General features: G+C 48.4%; 1 non-coding gene across 1 annotated transcript; it reads right to left on the bottom strand.

Moving 5' to 3' along the window:
• Positions 1–7,066: 7,066 nt before the first annotated feature.
• LOC137503570 (5S ribosomal RNA) lies at positions 7,067–7,185 on the bottom strand. The gene has a single exon (XR_011019240.1). It is a non-coding gene; the product is annotated as a 5S ribosomal RNA (ribosomal RNA).
• Positions 7,186–21,542: the final 14,357 nt, after the last annotated feature.

The following is a 21,542-nucleotide window of genomic DNA, read 5'->3' as shown; positions in this document are numbered from 1 at the left end:
TGTTTGTTTTCTCTTGTTAGCATTAAAATGTAGACATCATAACTGATAATGAGGGCTTTTTTCCGTGCAGGTTTCGGGGAGATGACTGTTTTGAGAGGGAGAATAGCGCAAGCTACGTTAGAGGAGTACTGTAAGTGGGACTCTGTGCTCTTTTGAGAGGTAAGTGGTGGCCCTGAAAAGGGCCGTTTTTTAAATACTGCATGCTCACAAACGGGAGCACGCTCGGAGGAGACTTAACCACCAAAACCGTACAGGGTGCGTCCCTGCCTCTTGAGAGCATAGACGACATCCATGGCGGTCACGGTCTTCCTCTTGGCGTGCTCGGTGTAGGTGACGGCATCCCGGATAACGTTCTCCAGGAATACCTTGAGCACGCCACGGGTCTCCTCGTAGATAAGTCCCGAAATACGCTTGACTCCACCTCTGCGAGCGAGACGTCTGATGGCAGGCTTAGTGATGCCCTGGATGTTGTCTCGGAGCACCTTCCTGTGACGCTTGGCGCCTCCTTTGCCGAGTCCCTTGCCTCCCTTGCCTCGTCCGGTCATGATAGATCAGTAGAGCTGCGAGTTCAGAGCTAGAATGCGGCTGGCACTCGAGGCCCCTCGCTTTTGTTGAAAGTGCCTGGCCCCGGTGACGTCAGCACCGCCCGGCCAATGGGAGTGCAGCTGCTACCGAGGGTGGGGGAAGCGAAGCAATAAAACAGTCGGGCAGCAAGCCCCCGAACCATTCTTCCTGGGACGAGTCGACAGTGAGCACGTGATGGCCCGTACTAAGCAGACTGCACGTAAATCTACCGGAGGCAAGGCCCCGCGCAAGCAACTGGCCACCAAGGCTGCCCGTAAGAGCGCGCCTGCCACCGGAGGAGTGAAGAAGCCTCATCGCTACAGGCCCGGTACCGTGGCCCTGCGTGAGATCAGACGCTACCAGAAGAGCACTGAGCTTCTGATCCGCAAGCTGCCCTTCCAGCGGCTGGTGAGAGAGATAGCTCAGGACTTCAAGACCGACCTGCGCTTCCAGAGCTCGGCTGTCATGGCCTTGCAGGAGGCCAGTGAGGCCTACCTGGTGGGTCTTTTTGAAGACACCAACTTGTGTGCCATCCACGCCAAGCGTGTCACCATCATGCCTAAGGACATCCAGCTCGCCCGCCGCATCCGTGGCGAACGTGCCTAAGTCCGGTGCTTGTCTTATGGCTGGAGCTTTACCAAACGGCCCTTTTCAGGGCCACCAAAATTTCCTAGAAGAGTAGTTATTGTCTCTCTGGTCTAGGATAGAAGGAAAACGAAAAGAAAAAAAGCTAGTGGTTCCTCTAGGTTCAAGGAAAAATCTAAGAGTAACAGAATATAATAATAATAACAATAATAATAATAATAATAATAATAATAATAATAATAATAATAATCTTGAGTATTGAGTACAATAATTCATTAATTAATATCTAGGACGTGATAGTAATAATAATAATAATAATAATAATAATAATAATAATAATAATAACAACAACAACAGCAACAGCAAAAGTGCAGTAAGTAAGGATAAAGAAAAATGTAGTTAAGTACAATAATAATGAAATTTGAAGAGTGAGTCGCCCCGCAATGAGACAAACTAGCCTGTTTAGGAGGCAGAGATAGGAGAGGCCAGGGTTCCAGCCTTGGACAGTGACTGACATAATATGCTCTCTTGGGGAATAAAATTGATGGCCCTGATAAGGGCCGTTTTTCCTCTGCTCCTACGAGAGCAAGAGGTGCGTGTAGAAGGAAGCAAGAACATGAAATGTCCTCACTTCCTTTTTGCTGGTGCCTTTTTAGGCGAGGCCTTGGGCTTAGCGGCCTTTTTAGGCTTAGGTGCCTTAGGTTTCTTAGTGGGCACCTTGGCGGCCTTCTTAGCCTTGGAAGGAGCCTTCTGCTTGGGTTTGGGAGCAGGAGCGGCCTTCTTCTTCTCGGCAGGCTTTTTGGAAATGGCTTTCTTGGCTGCAGCCTTGGCTCCACCAGCCTTCTTCGCCTTGGGGATGCGCTTCTCCTTGGGGGCAGCGGACCGCTTGACAGGGGCTGCGCTGGCCTTCTCCGGCTTGGCAGCCGAAGCGAGCTTGAAGGAACCTGAAGCTCCCTTCCCCTTGGTCTGGACCAGCTCTCCGGAAGCCACGGCAGATTTCAGGTACTTCTTGATGAAAGGGGCCAGCTTCTCAGAGTCCACCTTGTAGTTGGCAGAGATGTACTTCTTGATAGCCTGCAGAGAAGATCCACCTCGTTCCTTCAGGCTCTTGATGGCACTGCCCACCATCTCGGAGGTTTTCGGATGGGCAGGCTTGGTGCGAGGTTTCTTCGATGCAGAAGCCTTGCTCTTCTTGGGCGACGCCTGGGCCGGAGCCGAGGCGGGTGCAGATGCTGCCGATGCTGTTGCTGTGTCAGCCATGGTCACGATGAGAATGTGTTCGCGCGCTCCCCTGGTTATCTGAGTGTATCAGGCTACTCGGACCGCGCAGGAAACAGCAGTGGCTGGCTGTCGGGTGGGTTGCGCGGCGACAAGTTGGGGACGTGCTTCCTAGCTCCTTTCTCGTGCTCCCTGCGTCTTTAAGGGGTGGGTTACAATCAGGGTTCGGTTAGGAAGGGATAGTCAAAGGTTTGACGCTGCTCCTCAGGTGGCAGAAGTACTCGTCACCTTGCTTCGGGCGTCCTGATGGAGGTGCGTTCGATGGGCAGCATTTCACCAGCCGCCTCTCCATGCCGACGTTTAGGGGCGGCCGTCGTCGTCGCGACGCCCCCGGGAGTGACCCCCTCTTACCTGAAGGAAGCCCAATCCTTCCTCTAGCAATGGAGCTGAACGGCCATCCTCAGGCTCTAACCCCTTCCGAGTGAGAGCAAAGGCAAGTCAGCCTTTAGGTAGTTTTCCACAGAGTGAAGCAGACCTGCTGTAATCTGCCTCTTGTAGCTTTGCTTGAAAGGACCTACAGGATAAAGGACATAAGTTAGAAGCTAGCCTCCATGACTCGTTCGACTCCTGCTTTCCTGCTGGTAGCGCCAATCTCGTAAAGTCCTAGCCTTTAGGCCTCTATTTATAAGGCTCTCAACTCTGTACAGTCTCTCACATCCAGCAGCTTTCAGCCCCTGTCGGGGGTCGAAAGCTCAGGTTGGGAAAAGGGACAGCCTGCCCAAGGGAACCTCTAGATGTTTCTTAGGGCATAATTAAATTTCCAGTTCGCTACAGAGCCTGTACCGCCTCAGGAGAGGCTTCACCCCTCGCCTGCTGGATGGAGGCATTGTGAGTCGTATCTTACTGCCTCCAGTGGGCTGCGAAGGCAGGATCGAGAACACCGTGACGGAGGAAGGGGCAGTCAGTCCAGACTCTTCAAAGAACAGATTTCCTGTACCAGGAGATGATAAGTCTGTCAGTTTGATAGACCTGGCAACATCCCTTACCTTCGGTCAAATTTCTTTAGGATGAGAGACCCTTTGAGACAGCAACTCAGCAGATTTATTGGAAGGAAGGAAGGAAGGAAGGAAGGAAGGAAGGAAGGAAGGAAGGAAGGAAGGAAGGAAGGAAGGACCATGGTTTCCCAACAAACTTCTCTGCAAGACATTGCCACAACTTACAAGGGAAAAAATGTAAAGGTTTGAGGTGCTGCAACACTCATACAGCTAACATCTCACTTAAATGGTCCTGAAAGAAAGAAAGAAAGAAAGAAAGAAAGAAAGAAAGAAAGACAGAAAGAAAGAAAGAAAGAAAGAAAGGAAAATAATAATAATAATAATAATAATAATAATAATAATAATAATAATAATAATAATAATAATAATAAGAAGAAGAAGAAGAAGAAGAAGAAGAAGAAGAAGAAGAAGAAGAAGAAGAAGAAGAAGAAGAAGTTGTGTTTAATGACCCTTCAATAGGAGTTTATTTTTTGAGAGAAGCTAGTGTTTTTACCTTGAATATGTATACTCTGAACGAGGTGAAGCAGAATTTGAAGCCAACTGATCGCGCCGAGACTCGATCTTGCTACCCACCTTCATCATACAGAGTAGCGTATGACGATGATGATGATGATGATGATGATGATGATGATGATGGTAGTAATAACTGTATCCAAAATTCAGGTAACATCAGTTTTTACTCGCAAAATGGTTTCATGATTTCTTTGGCTAAGAGAACCAAGCGGTAACCCTAACCTCGAAAATGAATTGTCGCTCTCGATTTATAAGATGCCCTTTCTTTCTTCGGCCTAGTCGCTATCTAGTCGGCAGTCGTTTGAAATCGTGCAGGTTTCTGCATGGTTCGACGTGCGTATCCTACTAGCAGTTGAAGTCAGCGTGAAATTAAGTACAGTACAGTAACTATGTGTAAGATCTCCTTCACTTGGTGAGACAAGTTGTAGGGCCAAATAAAGGTACAGAGAGCAGAGAGAGCATTACATAACATAGAGCTAAATATGCACTGTACTTGGGTTGATGGTGTATTATACTGAACGCCCTCTTCCCCCCCTCCCCCTGCCATTACATCTTTACTGAATGATTCTGCACAACGTTCCCTGCTGTTAATATTAATCCCCTACTGGGTTTTAGCTTAACGGTATCACTCGGTAATCATCATCATCATGACAGCCTCTGTCCTTCATGCTAAAAATCAGCTGCAGAGAAAAGGACCCTTTGTGTTCTTGCCATTATTATTATTATTATTATTATTATTATTATTATTATTATTATTATTATTATTATTATCATTATCATTTACCTCAGCGAATGAAAGCCCATGTATGAACATTTTTTTGTACATAAGCAACGATCAGCTGCTTTACCGACACCTTGTAATCCAAGAAAGAAAGAAAGAAAGAAAGAAAGAAAGAAAGAAAGAAAGAAAGTAAGTATAGGGGTACCTAACCACTCCTGAAAACTACTTTCATTGAAGGTTGTACTAGGCCAAACTCTAGAGACCTCTTACTAAATGGTACCATACTACAGGGCAGGTGTAAAAAATAGTTAATGAAACCGTATAATGAAAGGTACAGACTTAAGAGCAAGTGGCGTACTGGCTTATTATCCCTCCCTTCCAGGACCCTTCTTGCAACCACTAACCACCACCTACACCCCTGCCCAAGCAGTATTCGAGCATCGGGCTGTGTGATGTGGTCGCCTTAGAAGTTTGTGCTAGACAATACCCCAAAGAAAGTAGGTGGTTTAAGACAGGCAATAAAGTTTTAAGTTTTACTCCTCTTCCCTCAAATATGAAGAGAAGTACACCATAATGAGGGGTACTAAGCCATTTAAATTCATGACAGAGACCTGATGATTCTTAGCCCTGCTGATCTAGGGTGACACTTGATATAACCAGGCCAGACCCAGTACCTGAATATTTTTAGGTTATCCAAGCCAAACCTGGGTTATATATTGCCCGAAATATGTAGCATCTACCCTGTAATTAGAAGATGCAGGTGTGACTTCACGACTGGTGATGATATAACGGAGCACAATTTAGCATGTTAGGTACTAGTAGATCCACGATCAGCCCTAGCCGTGTCTGATGCAGAAATCCTAACCTGACTTGGGAAGAACGGTAACTTATTTCTTTCTTTCTTTCTTTCTTTCTTTCTTTCCTTGAACGCTAGCCTGTAGTAGTAAGGCAAGAGGCAGTGATCAGGTGGTCAGCAAAAGGACACATTATTGCTTGAGTTCGAAATTGTCCACTGCCTTAAGTAATAGTCGTATTAGTAGCAGTAATGGTGGTGGTGGTACTACTAGTAAGGTTATGTTCACTATTATCTTACGCCTTTCGTAGATGCCGAGGTGCCGGAAGTTTGTCCCGCAGGAGTTCTTTTTATGCGCCCATATCTACAGACCATCGAAATATCACACGAGTGAGCCGGTGTCGAACCTGTCAAGTAGGGCTCAGAATGGTCTAATTTTAATTCTAGGACGGTAACAGTAACTATACGGAGTTCCGATTCGTTCTACTCAATTTATCACTTGCCAAAAGATCGGTCAGCTGACGTACAAACAACAAAAACGAGTGCTTTCCTCCCTTCACCTAACCTAAAACGTCACGACTCTTTGAACTAACCCTTGTCGTCAAAAGGTTACCTTCTCAGTCTTATTTGAAGGGCGTCTCGTCTTTGATAGAAATGAAAGAGTTTTACAAGTTCCTAGGCTTCAAAACTACGTTACATCGCAACACACGCACTTCGAAGATAGCGGGCTGTGTGTAGGCCACTGTACTGCACTGGTGCCCTACCGTTCGTAAGGAAGCCCGGGAGAGACACGAGCGTACTACAAACTTGTAACTTATTGCCGAACCGTGTCGTAATTTGAATAGCTACTTACCTGAAAGAACATAAAAGGAAATTGTTCGACTCTTTGAGGGGCTGCTAAATGCCGCGGTCGGTTGCTAGGACATGGCTTTCATTGTAATCACGACAGTGTCGATGACGTTGCATGGAAACCACCTTCCTCGCGATTTTCAAGGTGGGCGGGGAGTTTAGAAGCCTCGTTCCGCCCTTTAATAATCTTAATATTGGGAGAAATAGGACGTAGAATGATGTTATGTGCCATAAGAGGCCTGCAGGATAAGCTACACTAACCTAAAAGAATAAGAACAGCAAGTTTAGACATAGGGACGTACGATAGGAGGTACGAAAGTTAAAATCCTGGCACGAGTAATTGGAAGCGGTGCTAGGCTCAGCAAGGGTCCCCTAGGTCGACACACACACACACACACACACACACACACACACACACACACACACACACAGAGAGAGAGAGAGAGAGAGAGAGAGAGAGAGAGAGACGACGAATAATAATAATAATAATAATAATAATAATAATAATAATAATAATAATAATAATAATAATAACAACAACGATGATGATGATGTCGCCGCCGCCAGGTTAGGCCGGTCACCTAGGAGGAAATGCAATACTACGCTAAGCTTCGTTCCTGTATAGCCACGGGGTCGAAGAGCAGCAAAAGGTCTAGCTAGTTTCAGACGTAACAAAAAACGTGATTTAAGCAATTTCTGCTGGCCTGAGGCAAAAGTTGAAAGTAAGTTGTCGTACTGGGACTGGGAAACTTGGTAAAAAGGGAATTGAGCCAACGGCACGTGGTGTTCCCAAGCGGTCACCCATCCAAGTACTGACCACGCCCAATGTTGCTTAACTGCGGTGATCGGACGAGAACCGGTGTATTCAACATGGTATGGCCGTTGGCGAGAGAACGGAGCTTGAAACGTCCATACGAACCGCAAAGCGAGTTTCCTGGAGGTCTTTGTGGCGCGGGGGCGTTGGCAATGGTGCAGGGGTGTGCTCGGAGGTCGCCGTCGCGGAGCGGGCGCGGGTGGTTGTCGCGCTCCGCGGCGAAACGTACCCTAACTCGACTTAACCCCACTTCTCGTAACCTAACCCCAAAAAAACGCGCGCGCTGGCGCGCGCGCGCACACACACACGGGAAGTGTCGAGGGTTGTAATAATAATAATAATAATAATAATAATAATTACTGAAGGTGGTTGTGAAGGGGCCGGCGCTGTAGCGCAGGGGCAGCGTGCCTGCCTCGTAGCTGGGGGGCCCGGGTTCAATTCCCGGCCAGGCAAAGGAATTTTACCTCGATCTAATGGCTGCTTTGAGGTCCACTCAGCCTGCTTGCTTAGGGGCTGTAGTGCCATGGGGCTTGGTCTGGTTTTCATTGTAAAGGACAAAGCAGGAGGATTTTTAGCAATAAGGTAATGTAGTAGTAGTAGTAGTAGTAGTTCTTCCCTCCTTAGCTTATGATTTGAATGTTTTGCACTGTCTTTCGATGTATATGAAGTAGGACAGATAGATAAAATCAGAGTGGAGTTGATAACAAGGCTAACAGATGCTGCTCTTTTTTTTAAAGGTGTGGTGGCCCTGAAAAGGGCCGTTTGTTAAGAATGCAGCAAGGCAGAAAACCTGGCACCTTACTTGGAGCTGGTGTATTTGGTAACTGCCTTGGTACCCTCACTGACGGCGTGCTTGGCCAGCTCACCGGGCAACAGGAGGCGGACGGCAGTCTGGATCTCCCGACTGGTGATGGTGGAGCGCTTGTTGTAGTGGGCCAGACGGGAAGCCTCAGCGGCGATGCGCTCGAAGATGTCGTTGACAAAGCTGTTCATGATGCTCATCGCCTTGCTGGAGATGCCAGTATCAGGATGTACCTGTTTAAGCACCTTGTAGATGTAGATGGCATAGCTTTCCTTCCTCTTGCGCTTCTTCTTCTTGTCTCCCTTGGAGATGTTCTTCTGGGCCTTGCCGGCTTTCTTGGCTGCCTTTCCGCTTGTCTTGGGTGGCATGGTTGTCTGGGATGTCTCCTAGAAAGTAAATTTTTCGGCCCCCTTGCAATTCTTTTTAAGACCGAGAGGGCTGCATGCGACTAGCCAATGAGCGCAAGCTTACTGCAGCCTTATTGGTTGGCTCGTAACGTTGAGCAACCTTGCAGGCTACAAAACTGGTGCGCAGAGTGATTCGGTATCACCACCACCACCATCACCGATTCAGCCTGGGAACCTCGCTTCGAGCACTTGGCCTCTCCTCGCCGAAGAAAAGAAGTAGCGGAAAGCGTTGTGCTACGGGGCGCAGTGTCACACCTTTCTGCTTTGAGCAATTTGTCCGGGGCCGTGCTTGCACTCAACTGTAATACGGTCCCACCCGTGAGCAATTTGTCTGTGTGGAACACTGTGCCGCGTGCCCGCGACCGCCACTGTAGTGACGTGGGACCCTACGTCTGAGCTTGTCACGGGCTGCCAGCTCGCCCAGTCTACCCACCGGCTGCCCTTCTCATCCAACCGGACCGTCTCTGCTGCTGCTCTGCTGTCCCCGTACTGAGACTGGTAGAGTAGGAGAGCAAGCTTAGCGTCTCAGTGCGGGTGTTAGGCCTAGTCGCAGGTCCCCCCTTTTAGTCGCCCCGGCGGCCAACATAAACAACTGAACGTGAACTTGGTGCACCACTGTTCGTGTCTTGTCCGTGGCACCAACCACTTTAAAAACTCGCCCTGACACGACGGTGACAACAAGTCCACGTACCCCGTCCACCCTCGGGTGTTTGACTACCCCCCCCCCCGTGCTCACCGCCCTTCATCCATTATTGACTGCATTACTGTGACAAGTACATCCCCTGTTGGCTGAGCCACTCTTCTAACCAGTCCCGGCCCCCTGCCTCGGCAGGTGGCCACCCCCCCCCTGGCCTAATTAAGTTACTCCCCCCCCCTCCTCTTTTTCTCACACTATGGTCCGATCTGGTTCAAAAACCATCCCACCTGTACCCCCCCCGGCCCAGATACCTGCTGGCGAACCTCCGCTCCCCAACAATCTCTCTCCCATGCCTAAAAGAGCCACGAGAGCCACGACACGTTCTGCCGACCCTAAAAGGGGCACCAACAATTCCACCGACGCTCACCAGCCGTCCACCCTCCCTCCCTCGGCAGTCATGACTACTGATAGCCCCTTATCGCCCTCACCTGACTCTCCAGTCCCCCCTTCAACCACCAGTGAGGACGATTCGGCTACTGCCACTACTCAAGACGAGCCTGAGGGCTCTCCCCGCTCCACCCCTGATCACTCACACTGCTCAGGCTCTTCAGGCCCTGACGCTACGGACTCCGACGAAGAGGGCTATGAGTCCCCTAGTGGAAGGCAACAGAAAAAGAGGCCTCGCCGCCTCTCCACTCAGCCTAGGCCGTTGGTCCTCAATAACTCCTACGAGATTTTCAATATAATCCCCCTGGACAGCAATGACCCGGCGAACGCCGCCCATCGCGGTATCGCCGCGTCTCGCAACGGCCCGACGGAAGCCGCCCTAAACGGCACCGCCGCGCCTCACTCTACCCAGCTAAGCCCTGCCCCGTCAGACGCTGCTCACTCCAGCACTGCCGCGGCAGGCACCTCCCAGTCTGGCCCGGTTCCGACAAGCGCTGCCCGCACCAGCTTTGTCGCTACCGGTGCCACCCCCAATACTAATGAAGCCCCCAACAACCAGGCTGCAACTAATAATGCTTCCGCTAGGACTCCTAAAATCAGAATTCCTCCTATCTATATCCGTGAGGAAAAAGGCAAGCAACTAAACATTGCTGCTCTCAGACGCTCACTCTCCGAAAATCAAATTTCATACAAAATGAAAGTCCTCTTCGACGGGGTTCGTATCCAAACTCAGACAGTCCAAGATTACACGACCCTGAAGAACCTGGCAGCTGCTCGCATGGGCCAATACCATACCCGGCCCCTTTTGGAACGGCGATACCGAAAAGCAGTGATTCGCGGCCTGCACGTCACTGAAGACCCCCAGGCAATTAAAGACGCACTCACTGCTCTAGGGTTCGAGGTAGCCACCGTCTCTCAACTCACCTCCACCCGCACCCGCAAAAAGCTTCCTATGTTCCTCGCCACATACTACGGTGGCGCCACCGAGGACAATAATATTTTCGACATTAAATTCCTACTTGACACAGCTGTCAGAATTGAGCGATACAATAGCCCTGATGGCCCAGTTCAATGCTATCGCTGCCAACGCTTCGGGCACACCTCAGGTGGTTGCCACTGCACATCCAAATGTGTCGTATGTGGCGAGGCACATAGTTCCCAAGATTGCCCACGCAAAGGTGACGCAACCCAAAAACCTCGTTGTGCCAACTGCAACGAGCATCACACTGCTAGCTATCGAGGTTGCCCTGTATACCTTAGGATTCTCGCGCAACAGCAAAACCGCCTTCCTTCCACTAAGAAAGGCCCATCTGGACCCACCCCCATCACTAAACCCGCCAGGCTACGCAATAACGTCACCTTTGCTAACGCGGCTAACTCTTCAGGTTCCACTGCTCCTCAACCTGAAACCCCCTCCAACCCCGCCCCGCCTGCTCTCTCTCAAGAGAACTTTCCTGACCTGCCCCCAATCGCCCCCCCCCTTTCTCATCAAACGACTTCGCCCCTCCCCACCTCCTCTCACATGTCCGATATCATGGAAATCTTCAAGTTATTTAAAGATCCCTCTTTTCGTGGCATTCTTTCCCTCATCAAAACAACTCTTCAGAAGCTCAAAACAGCCTCCTCTCCTGCCGACAAACTTGAAATCATCATGTCTGCCGTTCTTTCTTTTTGTGAATAATGGCCCCTATCAATCGACAAGCGTGCCCCAAACAGTTGAGAGTCCTCTTCTGGAACGCCGAAGGAATCTGCAGGGACATCACCGAGCTTTCGGAATATCTAGTAGACGAGAGCATTGACGTCGCCCTGATCTGTGAAACCTGGCTGAAACCTGGATTGTCGGCCCGTATTAGCAACTATACTCTCTACAGAGACGACAGGCCCAACCGTATTCGTGGTGGTACCAGTATTTACGTGAGGCATAACCTCACCCATCACCGTATCCCCACCCCTAATAATCTCACTGGTCTCGAGGCAACGACAATCCAGGTTCTCACCCAGAGAGGACCTCTCAACTTATCTGCGTGCTATATTTCACCAAATTCCGTTTTTGACCCGCAAGACCTGGACCGTATCATTGACGTGGTGGTCCCGACTGTCCTGGCCGGGGATTTCAATGCTAAAAATCCACGCTGGAACAGCCGGATCACTACTGCCAGGGGCAAACAACTTGCCCGTTACTGCGACCGGAACCATTTTGTGACCCACGGCCCTGATCGGCCGACCCACTTCCCCCACAACCCCAATCACCGACCCGACACTCTGGACTTTGCCATTTCCCACAAAGTACACCAATATCTAAATCTCACCACCCTTGACCTTTTTGACTCAGATCACCAACCTGTTTTAATGACCTTAGACTCTTCTCCTAACTACACCCCCATTCACATCCCTATTTATAACCGTAAAATCAACTGGTCCACCTTCCGCGATGAACTCTCCACCACCCTTAATGGCAACCCCAGTGTGTTGGGTCCGGACGATATTGACGGTCTGGCCCTTCATATCTCTACTTCCATCATTAATGCTGCCCAGGTTGCTGCAGAGGGGCCCAGCGTGGTGCAAACCAAGAAGGACACGCTCCCCTCAGCAATCCTGACACAGATCAAAATTAAAAATAGAATTCGAAGGCTGTGGCGGCTGACCAGGGACCCGTATCTTAAGTCCCAATGGAACCGGTCAAAGAGAAATTTACAAACCCTGATAACCAACCACAGAAGGGATGCATGGCGGTCCAGGCTTGCCGGCCTCAATGTGGAAGATAACTCATTATACAAACTGGCACGCAGATTTACTAACAATAGGACTGGCATACCCGCCCTCCATGGTAGGAATGGAATGGCCTACACTGACAAGGACAAGGCTGACGCATTGGCTGACACGTTTGAAAGTACGTGTACTCCCAATGTTGAACCCTGTGACGAAGACTTCATCGAGTTAGTTGAGAATGAAAACGAACTACACGCCACTGACGCAACTGCCCTCCCTCCCGACTTCAAATTCGTTACGCCGTCCGAACTGTTCCTCGCCATAAAACGTCTTAAGAACAGGAAATCTCCTGGCCTAGATAACGTGCCCGCGTCTTTCCTCAAGAACCTACCCAGAAAGGCGCTGACATGCTTGACAAAACTTTTTAATGCGATCTTCCGGTATGGTCACTTCCCGGCCTGCTGGAAGATCGCAAAAGTAATTATGATCCCCAAACCCAACAAGGACAAAACCTTTCCACAGAACTACAGACCCATCTCCCTCCTCAGCATAATTTCAAAATTATTCGAAACCCTGTTCTTAAGCAGACTGAACACTTTTATCGACGACAAAAACCTTATGAACGAGGAGCAGTTCGGCTTCCGGCGAGGCCATTCCACTGTCCACCAACTTACTCGATTAACGGAGGAAATCACTAAGAACTTCAACCATCGTCGACATACTGGTGTCTGTTTCTTAGACATTTCCCGGGCGTTTGATAAGGTCTGGCATGACGGTCTTATTTATAAACTAAGGACTTTAGGCTTTCCTCCTTACGCACTACGCTTATTGACGAACTACTTAGCTGACCGAAAGTTTCAGGTCCAGGTTGGTGCTGCGCTGTCGGACCCTCGCCCCCTTGAGGCGGGTGTCCCCCAGGGTGGCGTGATCTCACCTGTTATTTTCAACCTCTATATGACCGACATGCCTAAGCCTACGCACGGGAAATTATATTTATATGCAGATGACACTGCGATATCCTCTGTCTCGTGGCAGGCACCTAAAGCCAAAGAATATCTCCAAGATGCCCTCTCCACCCTCGAACCCTGGTTCGAGAAGTGGAGAATCAAAATCAACGTAGACAAATGTAGTGCTACACTATTTTCTAAACGCCGTCCTGATCCTCCCCCTCCCCTGATGTTTTTCGGCGAAGTCATCAGGTGGACCAATAAAACTAAATATCTAGGTGTCACCCTAGACAGAGGACTTACCTTTGCGGACCACACTAAAATTATCGCTGCGCAAGCTAAAGTGCGCCTTTTCAAAATTATTCCTATGATTAAAGCCGACAATGGGCTCACTCTTGAAAACAGAATCCGCTTGTACAAGACGATGGTTCGACCCATCTTAGAGTATGCCAGTCCTATTTGGGGCATAGCAGCCAAGTCCCACCTGTCGACAGTGCAGCGCGTGCAGAATCGTGCGCTGCGTTGCCTGACGGGTGCTCAATGGTTTGAGCGTAACGCTGACCTCCATGACACACTACAACTCCCCACCCTCACATCTAGGATAGAACGTGCAGCACATCAATTTTACAGTAAACTCCACCTCAGCTCTAACCCCCTCATCTCAGATCTGGGGAACTATGATACGGACGGTCTCCGTTATCGCAGGCCAAAAGATGCCCTCAATATAACAACTTAGTACCCCCTTCTCACCCTTCTGGGTGCAGGTCATATCCTGGCCAATCAGATCCTACACAAAAGTCCACACACTTCACACAATAATGCAGTCTCGGTAGCATATATCACGAAATAGCACTCAAGGCCGTTACAGGTCGATGGGCTACAATCACTCATCGGTCCTCGTGACCAATGAGATTTGTGGTTTTTTTTCGGTATCATTTTCCCTTCGAAGTAGAGCAGCAGAGCATCATAGCATCATGTCAGGACGAGGAAAGGGAGGAAAAGTGAAGGGCAAGTCCAAGAGTCGCTCCAGCCGTGCAGGCCTGCAGTTCCCTGTCGGCCGTATCCACCGTCTCCTCCGCAAGGGAAACTACGCTGAGCGAGTGGGTGCTGGGGCTCCTGTGTACCTGGCTGCAGTCATGGAATACCTGGCAGCTGAAGTTCTTGAGTTGGCGGGCAATGCAGCCCGTGACAACAAGAAGACCAGGATCATCCCTCGTCACTTACAGTTGGCCATCCGTAACGACGAGGAGTTGAACAAGTTGCTGTCTGGAGTGACCATTGCCCAGGGTGGTGTTCTGCCCAACATCCAGGCAGTGCTCCTGCCTAAGAAGACCGAGAAGAAGGCTTAAGTTCCTGTTCTCGGTCAGGGCGTTGGCTCACCGGAAAAATATAAATAAACGGCCCTTTTCAGGGCCACCAACTCCTTAAGATAAGAGCTGTTTGTCTATCATGCTGCTATAGCTATCTTAGCAGAAGTATGGAGAAATCCTGAAGTGATAGAGCAGTTCAGACAACTCTCCTAATAATAATGATAATAATAACAATAATGAGACACTGCAAATATGAGGGCATCTGTAACATTAGCCAGGAGAGCACAAGAATAGCCTTTCCTTTGAGGTTATTTATTTAAGGGGGAAATGAGTAAGGTAGCTCCAGGCCCCTCTTAATATTTAATTTTCAGAAGGGAAGGAAGAAGGAAGTACATTATAGATTTCTTTTCATTTCATTTATGCTGTATAATTCTGTTCTTGACTGCTGGATACTACCAACCTATGCATGTAAGAACACACACTTAACTAGAAAGGAAAGGAAAGGATACTTAAAGTAGTATATTTACAATACTTTGTCTTTTAGACGTGCACAGCAAGGAAGATAATGTTTGTTTTCTCTTGTTAGCATTAAAATGTAGACATCATAACTGATAATGAGGGCTTTTTTCCGTGCAGGTTTCGGGGAGATGACTGTTTTGAGAGGGAGAATAGCGCAAGCTACGTTAGAGGAGTACTGTAAGTGGGACTCTGTGCTCTTTTGAGAGGTAAGTGGTGGCCCTGAAAAGGGCCGTTTTTTAAATACTGCATGCTCACAAACGGGAGCACGCTCGGAGGAGACTTAACCACCAAAACCGTACAGGGTGCGTCCCTGCCTCTTGAGAGCATAGACGACATCCATGGCGGTCACGGTCTTCCTCTTGGCGTGCTCGGTGTAGGTGACGGCATCCCGGATAACGTTCTCCAGGAATACCTTGAGCACGCCACGGGTCTCCTCGTAGATAAGTCCCGAAATACGCTTGACTCCACCTCTGCGAGCGAGACGTCTGATGGCAGGCTTAGTGATGCCCTGGATGTTGTCTCGGAGCACCTTCCTGTGACGCTTGGCGCCTCCTTTGCCGAGTCCCTTGCCTCCCTTGCCTCGTCCGGTCATGATAGATCAGTAGAGCTGCGAGTTCAGAGCTAGAATGCGGCTGGCACTCGAGGCCCCTCGCTTTTGTTGAAAGTGCCTGGCCCCGGTGACGTCAGCACCGCCCGGCCAATGGGAGTGCAGCTGCTACCGAGGGTGGGGGAAGCGAAGCAATAAAACAGTCGGGCAGCAAGCCCCCGAACCATTCTTCCTGGGACGAGTCGACAGTGAGCACGTGATGGCCCGTACTAAGCAGACTGCACGTAAATCTACCGGAGGCAAGGCCCCGCGCAAGCAACTGGCCACCAAGGCTGCCCGTAAGAGCGCGCCTGCCACCGGAGGAGTGAAGAAGCCTCATCGCTACAGGCCCGGTACCGTGGCCCTGCGTGAGATCAGACGCTACCAGAAGAGCACTGAGCTTCTGATCCGCAAGCTGCCCTTCCAGCGGCTGGTGAGAGAGATAGCTCAGGACTTCAAGACCGACCTGCGCTTCCAGAGCTCGGCTGTCATGGCCTTGCAGGAGGCCAGTGAGGCCTACCTGGTGGGTCTTTTTGAAGACACCAACTTGTGTGCCATCCACGCCAAGCGTGTCACCATCATGCCTAAGGACATCCAGCTCGCCCGCCGCATCCGTGGCGAACGTGCCTAAGTCCGGTGCTTGTCTTATGGCTGGAGCTTTACCAAACGGCCCTTTTCAGGGCCACCAAAATTTCCTAGAAGAGTAGTTATTGTCTCTCTGGTCTAGGATAGAAGGAAAACGAAAAGAAAAAAAGCTAGTGGTTCCTCTAGGTTCAAGGAAAAATCTAAGAGTAACAGAATATAATAATAATAACAATAATAATAATAATAATAATAATAATAATAATAATAATAATAATAATCTTGAGTATTGAGTACAATAATTCATTAATTAATATCTAGGACGTGATAGTAATAATAATAATAATAATAATAATAATAATAATAATAATAATAACAACAACAACAGCAACAGCAAAAGTGCAGTAAGTAAGGATAAAGAAAAATGTAGTTAAGTACAATAATAATGAAATTTGAAGAGTGAGTCGCCCCGCAATGAGACAAACTAGCCTGTTTAGGAGGCAGAGATAGGAGAGGCCAGGGTTCCAGCCTTGGACAGTGACTGACATAATATGCTCTCTTGGGGAATAAAATTGATGGCCCTGATAAGGGCCGTTTTTCCTCTGCTCCTACGAGAGCAAGAGGTGCGTGTAGAAGGAAGCAAGAACATGAAATGTCCTCACTTCCTTTTTGCTGGTGCCTTTTTAGGCGAGGCCTTGGGCTTAGCGGCCTTTTTAGGCTTAGGTGCCTTAGGTTTCTTAGTGGGCACCTTGGCGGCCTTCTTAGCCTTGGAAGGAGCCTTCTGCTTGGGTTTGGGAGCAGGAGCGGCCTTCTTCTTCTCGGCAGGCTTTTTGGAAATGGCTTTCTTGGCTGCAGCCTTGGCTCCACCAGCCTTCTTCGCCTTGGGGATGCGCTTCTCCTTGGGGGCAGCGGACCGCTTGACAGGGGCTGCGCTGGCCTTCTCCGGCTTGGCAGCCGAAGCGAGCTTGAAGGAACCTGAAGCTCCCTTCCCCTTGGTCTGGACCAGCTCTCCGGAAGCCACGGCAGATTTCAGGTACTTCTTGATGAAAGGGGCCAGCTTCTCAGAGTCCACCTTGTAGTTGGCAGAGATGTACTTCTTGATAGCCTGCAGAGAAGATCCACCTCGTTCCTTCAGGCTCTTGATGGCACTGCCCACCATCTCGGAGGTTTTCGGATGGGCAGGCTTGGTGCGAGGTTTCTTCGATGCAGAAGCCTTGCTCTTCTTGGGCGACGCCTGGGCCGGAGCCGAGGCGGGTGCAGATGCTGCCGATGCTGTTGCTGTGTCAGCCATGGTCACGATGAGAATGTGTTCGCGCGCTCCCCTGGTTATCTGAGTGTATCAGGCTACTCGGACCGCGCAGGAAACAGCAGTGGCTGGCTGTCGGGTGGGTTGCGCGGCGACAAGTTGGGGACGTGCTTCCTAGCTCCTTTCTCGTGCTCCCTGCGTCTTTAAGGGGTGGGTTACAATCAGGGTTCGGTTAGGAAGGGATAGTCAAAGGTTTGACGCTGCTCCTCAGGTGGCAGAAGTACTCGTCACCTTGCTTCGGGCGTCCTGATGGAGGTGCGTTCGATGGGCAGCATTTCACCAGCCGCCTCTCCATGCCGACGTTTAGGGGCGGCCGTCGTCGTCGCGACGCCCCCGGGAGTGACCCCCTCTTACCTGAAGGAAGCCCAATCCTTCCTCTAGCAATGGAGCTGAACGGCCATCCTCAGGCTCTAACCCCTTCCGAGTGAGAGCAAAGGCAAGTCAGCCTTTAGGTAGTTTTCCACAGAGTGAAGCAGACCTGCTGTAATCTGCCTCTTGTAGCTTTGCTTGAAAGGACCTACAGGATAAAGGACATAAGTTAGAAGCTAGCCTCCATGACTCGTTCGACTCCTGCTTTCCTGCTGGTAGCGCCAATCTCGTAAAGTCCTAGCCTTTAGGCCTCTATTTATAAGGCTCTCAACTCTGTACAGTCTCTCACATCCAGCAGCTTTCAGCCCCTGTCGGGGGTCGAAAGCTCAGGTTGGGAAAAGGGACAGCCTGCCCAAGGGAACCTCTAGATGTTTCTTAGGGCATAATTAAATTTCCAGTTCGCTACAGAGCCTGTACCGCCTCAGGAGAGGCTTCACCCCTCGCCTGCTGGATGGAGGCATTGTGAGTCGTATCTTACTGCCTCCAGTGGGCTGCGAAGGCAGGATCGAGAACACCGTGACGGAGGAAGGGGCAGTCAGTCCAGACTCTTCAAAGAACAGATTTCCTGTACCAGGAGATGATAAGTCTGTCAGTTTGATAGACCTGGCAACATCCCTTACCTTCGGTCAAATTTCTTTAGGATGAGAGACCCTTTGAGACAGCAACTCAGCAGATTTATTGGAAGGAAGGAAGGAAGGAAGGAAGGAAGGAAGGAAGGAAGGAAGGAAGGAAGGAAGGAAGGAAGGACCATGGTTTCCCAACAAACTTCTCTGCAAGACATTGCCACAACTTACAAGGGAAAAAATGTAAAGGTTTGAGGTGCTGCAACACTCATACAGCTAACATCTCACTTAAATGGTCCTGAAAGAAAGAAAGAAAGAAAGAAAGAAAGAAAGAAAGAAAGACAGAAAGAAAGAAAGAAAGAAAGAAAGGAAAATAATAATAATAATAATAATAATAATAATAATAATAATAATAATAATAATAATAATAATAATAAGAAGAAGAAGAAGAAGAAGAAGAAGAAGAAGAAGAAGAAGAAGAAGAAGAAGAAGAAGAAGAAGAAGTTGTGTTTAATGACCCTTCAATAGGAGTTTATTTTTTGAGAGAAGCTAGTGTTTTTACCTTGAATATGTATACTCTGAACGAGGTGAAGCAGAATTTGAAGCCAACTGATCGCGCCGAGACTCGATCTTGCTACCCACCTTCATCATACAGAGTAGCGTATGACGATGATGATGATGATGATGATGATGATGATGATGATGGTAGTAATAACTGTATCCAAAATTCAGGTAACATCAGTTTTTACTCGCAAAATGGTTTCATGATTTCTTTGGCTAAGAGAACCAAGCGGTAACCCTAACCTCGAAAATGAATTGTCGCTCTCGATTTATAAGATGCCCTTTCTTTCTTCGGCCTAGTCGCTATCTAGTCGGCAGTCGTTTGAAATCGTGCAGGTTTCTGCATGGTTCGACGTGCGTATCCTACTAGCAGTTGAAGTCAGCGTGAAATTAAGTACAGTACAGTAACTATGTGTAAGATCTCCTTCACTTGGTGAGACAAGTTGTAGGGCCAAATAAAGGTACAGAGAGCAGAGAGAGCATTACATAACATAGAGCTAAATATGCACTGTACTTGGGTTGATGGTGTATTATACTGAACGCCCTCTTCCCCCCCTCCCCCTGCCATTACATCTTTACTGAATGATTCTGCACAACGTTCCCTGCTGTTAATATTAATCCCCTACTGGGTTTTAGCTTAACGGTATCACTCGGTAATCATCATCATCATGACAGCCTCTGTCCTTCATGCTAAAAATCAGCTGCAGAGAAAAGGACCCTTTGTGTTCTTGCCATTATTATTATTATTATTATTATTATTATTATTATTATTATTATTATTATTATTATTATCATTATCATTTACCTCAGCGAATGAAAGCCCATGTATGAACATTTTTTTGTACATAAGCAACGATCAGCTGCTTTACCGACACCTTGTAATCCAAGAAAGAAAGAAAGAAAGAAAGAAAGAAAGAAAGAAAGAAAGTAAGTATAGGGGTACCTAACCACTCCTGAAAACTACTTTCATTGAAGGTTGTACTAGGCCAAACTCTAGAGACCTCTTACTAAATGGTACCATACTACAGGGCAGGTGTAAAAAATAGTTAATGAAACCGTATAATGAAAGGTACAGACTTAAGAGCAAGTGGCGTACTGGCTTATTATCCCTCCCTTCCAGGACCCTTCTTGCAACCACTAACCACCACCTACACCCCTGCCCAAGCAGTATTCGAGCATCGGGCTGTGTGATGTGGTCGCCTTAGAAGTTTGTGCTAGACAATACCCCAAAGAAAGTAGGTGGTTTAAGACAGGCAATAAAGTTTTAAGTTTTACTCCTCTTCCCTCAAATATGAAGAGAAGTACACCATAATGAGGGGTACTAAGCCATTTAAATTCATGACAGAGACCTGATGATTCTTAGCCCTGCTGATCTAGGGTGACACTTGATATAACCAGGCCAGACCCAGTACCTGAATATTTTTAGGTTATCCAAGCCAAACCTGGGTTATATATTGCCCGAAATATGTAGCATCTACCCTGTAATTAGAAGATGCAGGTGTGACTTCACGACTGGTGATGATATAACGGAGCACAATTTAGCATGTTAGGTACTAGTAGATCCACGATCAGCCCTAGCCGTGTCTGATGCAGAAATCCTAACCTGACTTGGGAAGAACGGTAACTTATTTCTTTCTTTCTTTCTTTCTTTCTTTCTTTCCTTGAACGCTAGCCTGTAGTAGTAAGGCAAGAGGCAGTGATCAGGTGGTCAGCAAAAGGACACATTATTGCTTGAGTTCGAAATTGTCCACTGCCTTAAGTAATAGTCGTATTAGTAGCAGTAATGGTGGTGGTGGTACTACTAGTAAGGTTATGTTCACTATTATCTTACGCCTTTCGTAGATGCCGAGGTGCCGGAAGTTTGTCCCGCAGGAGTTCTTTTTATGCGCCCATATCTACAGACCATCGAAATATCACACGAGTGAGCCGGTGTCGAACCTGTCAAGTAGGGCTCAGAATGGTCTAATTTTAATTCTAGGACGGTAACAGTAACTATACGGAGTTCCGATTCGTTCTACTCAATTTATCACTTGCCAAAAGATCGGTCAGCTGACGTACAAACAACAAAAACGAGTGCTTTCCTCCCTTCACCTAACCTAAAACGTCACGACTCTTTGAACTAACCCTTGTCGTCAAAAGGTTACCTTCTCAGTCTTATTTGAAGGGCGTCTCGTCTTTGATAGAAATGAAAGAGTTTTACAAGTTCCTAGGCTTCAAAACTACGTTACATCGCAACACACGCACTTCGAAGATAGCGGGCTGTGTGTAGGCCACTGTACTGCACTGGTGCCCTACCGTTCGTAAGGAAGCCCGGGAGAGACACGAGCGTACTACAAACTTGTAACTTATTGCCGAACCGTGTCGTAATTTGAATAGCTACTTACCTGAAAGAACATAAAAGGAAATTGTTCGACTCTTTGAGGGGCTGCTAAATGCCGCGGTCGGTTGCTAGGACATGGCTTTCATTGTAATCACGACAGTGTCGATGACGTTGCATGGAAACCACCTTCCTCGCGATTTTCAAGGTGGGCGGGGAGTTTAGAAGCCTCGTTCCGCCCTTTAATAATCTTAATATTGGGAGAAATAGGACGTAGAATGATGTTATGTGCCATAAGAGGCCTGCAGGATAAGCTACACTAACCTAAAAGAATAAGAACAGCAAGTTTAGACATAGGGACGTACGAT

The sequence above is a fragment of the Anabrus simplex genome, unplaced genomic scaffold, assembly GCF_040414725.1.
Source record: "Anabrus simplex isolate iqAnaSimp1 unplaced genomic scaffold, ASM4041472v1 ctg00000132.1, whole genome shotgun sequence".
Taxonomy (NCBI): Eukaryota; Metazoa; Arthropoda; class Insecta; order Orthoptera; family Tettigoniidae; genus Anabrus; species Anabrus simplex.
The sequence above is the reverse complement of the archived record's forward strand: the minus strand, read 5'-3'. Positions and strand labels throughout refer to the sequence as shown.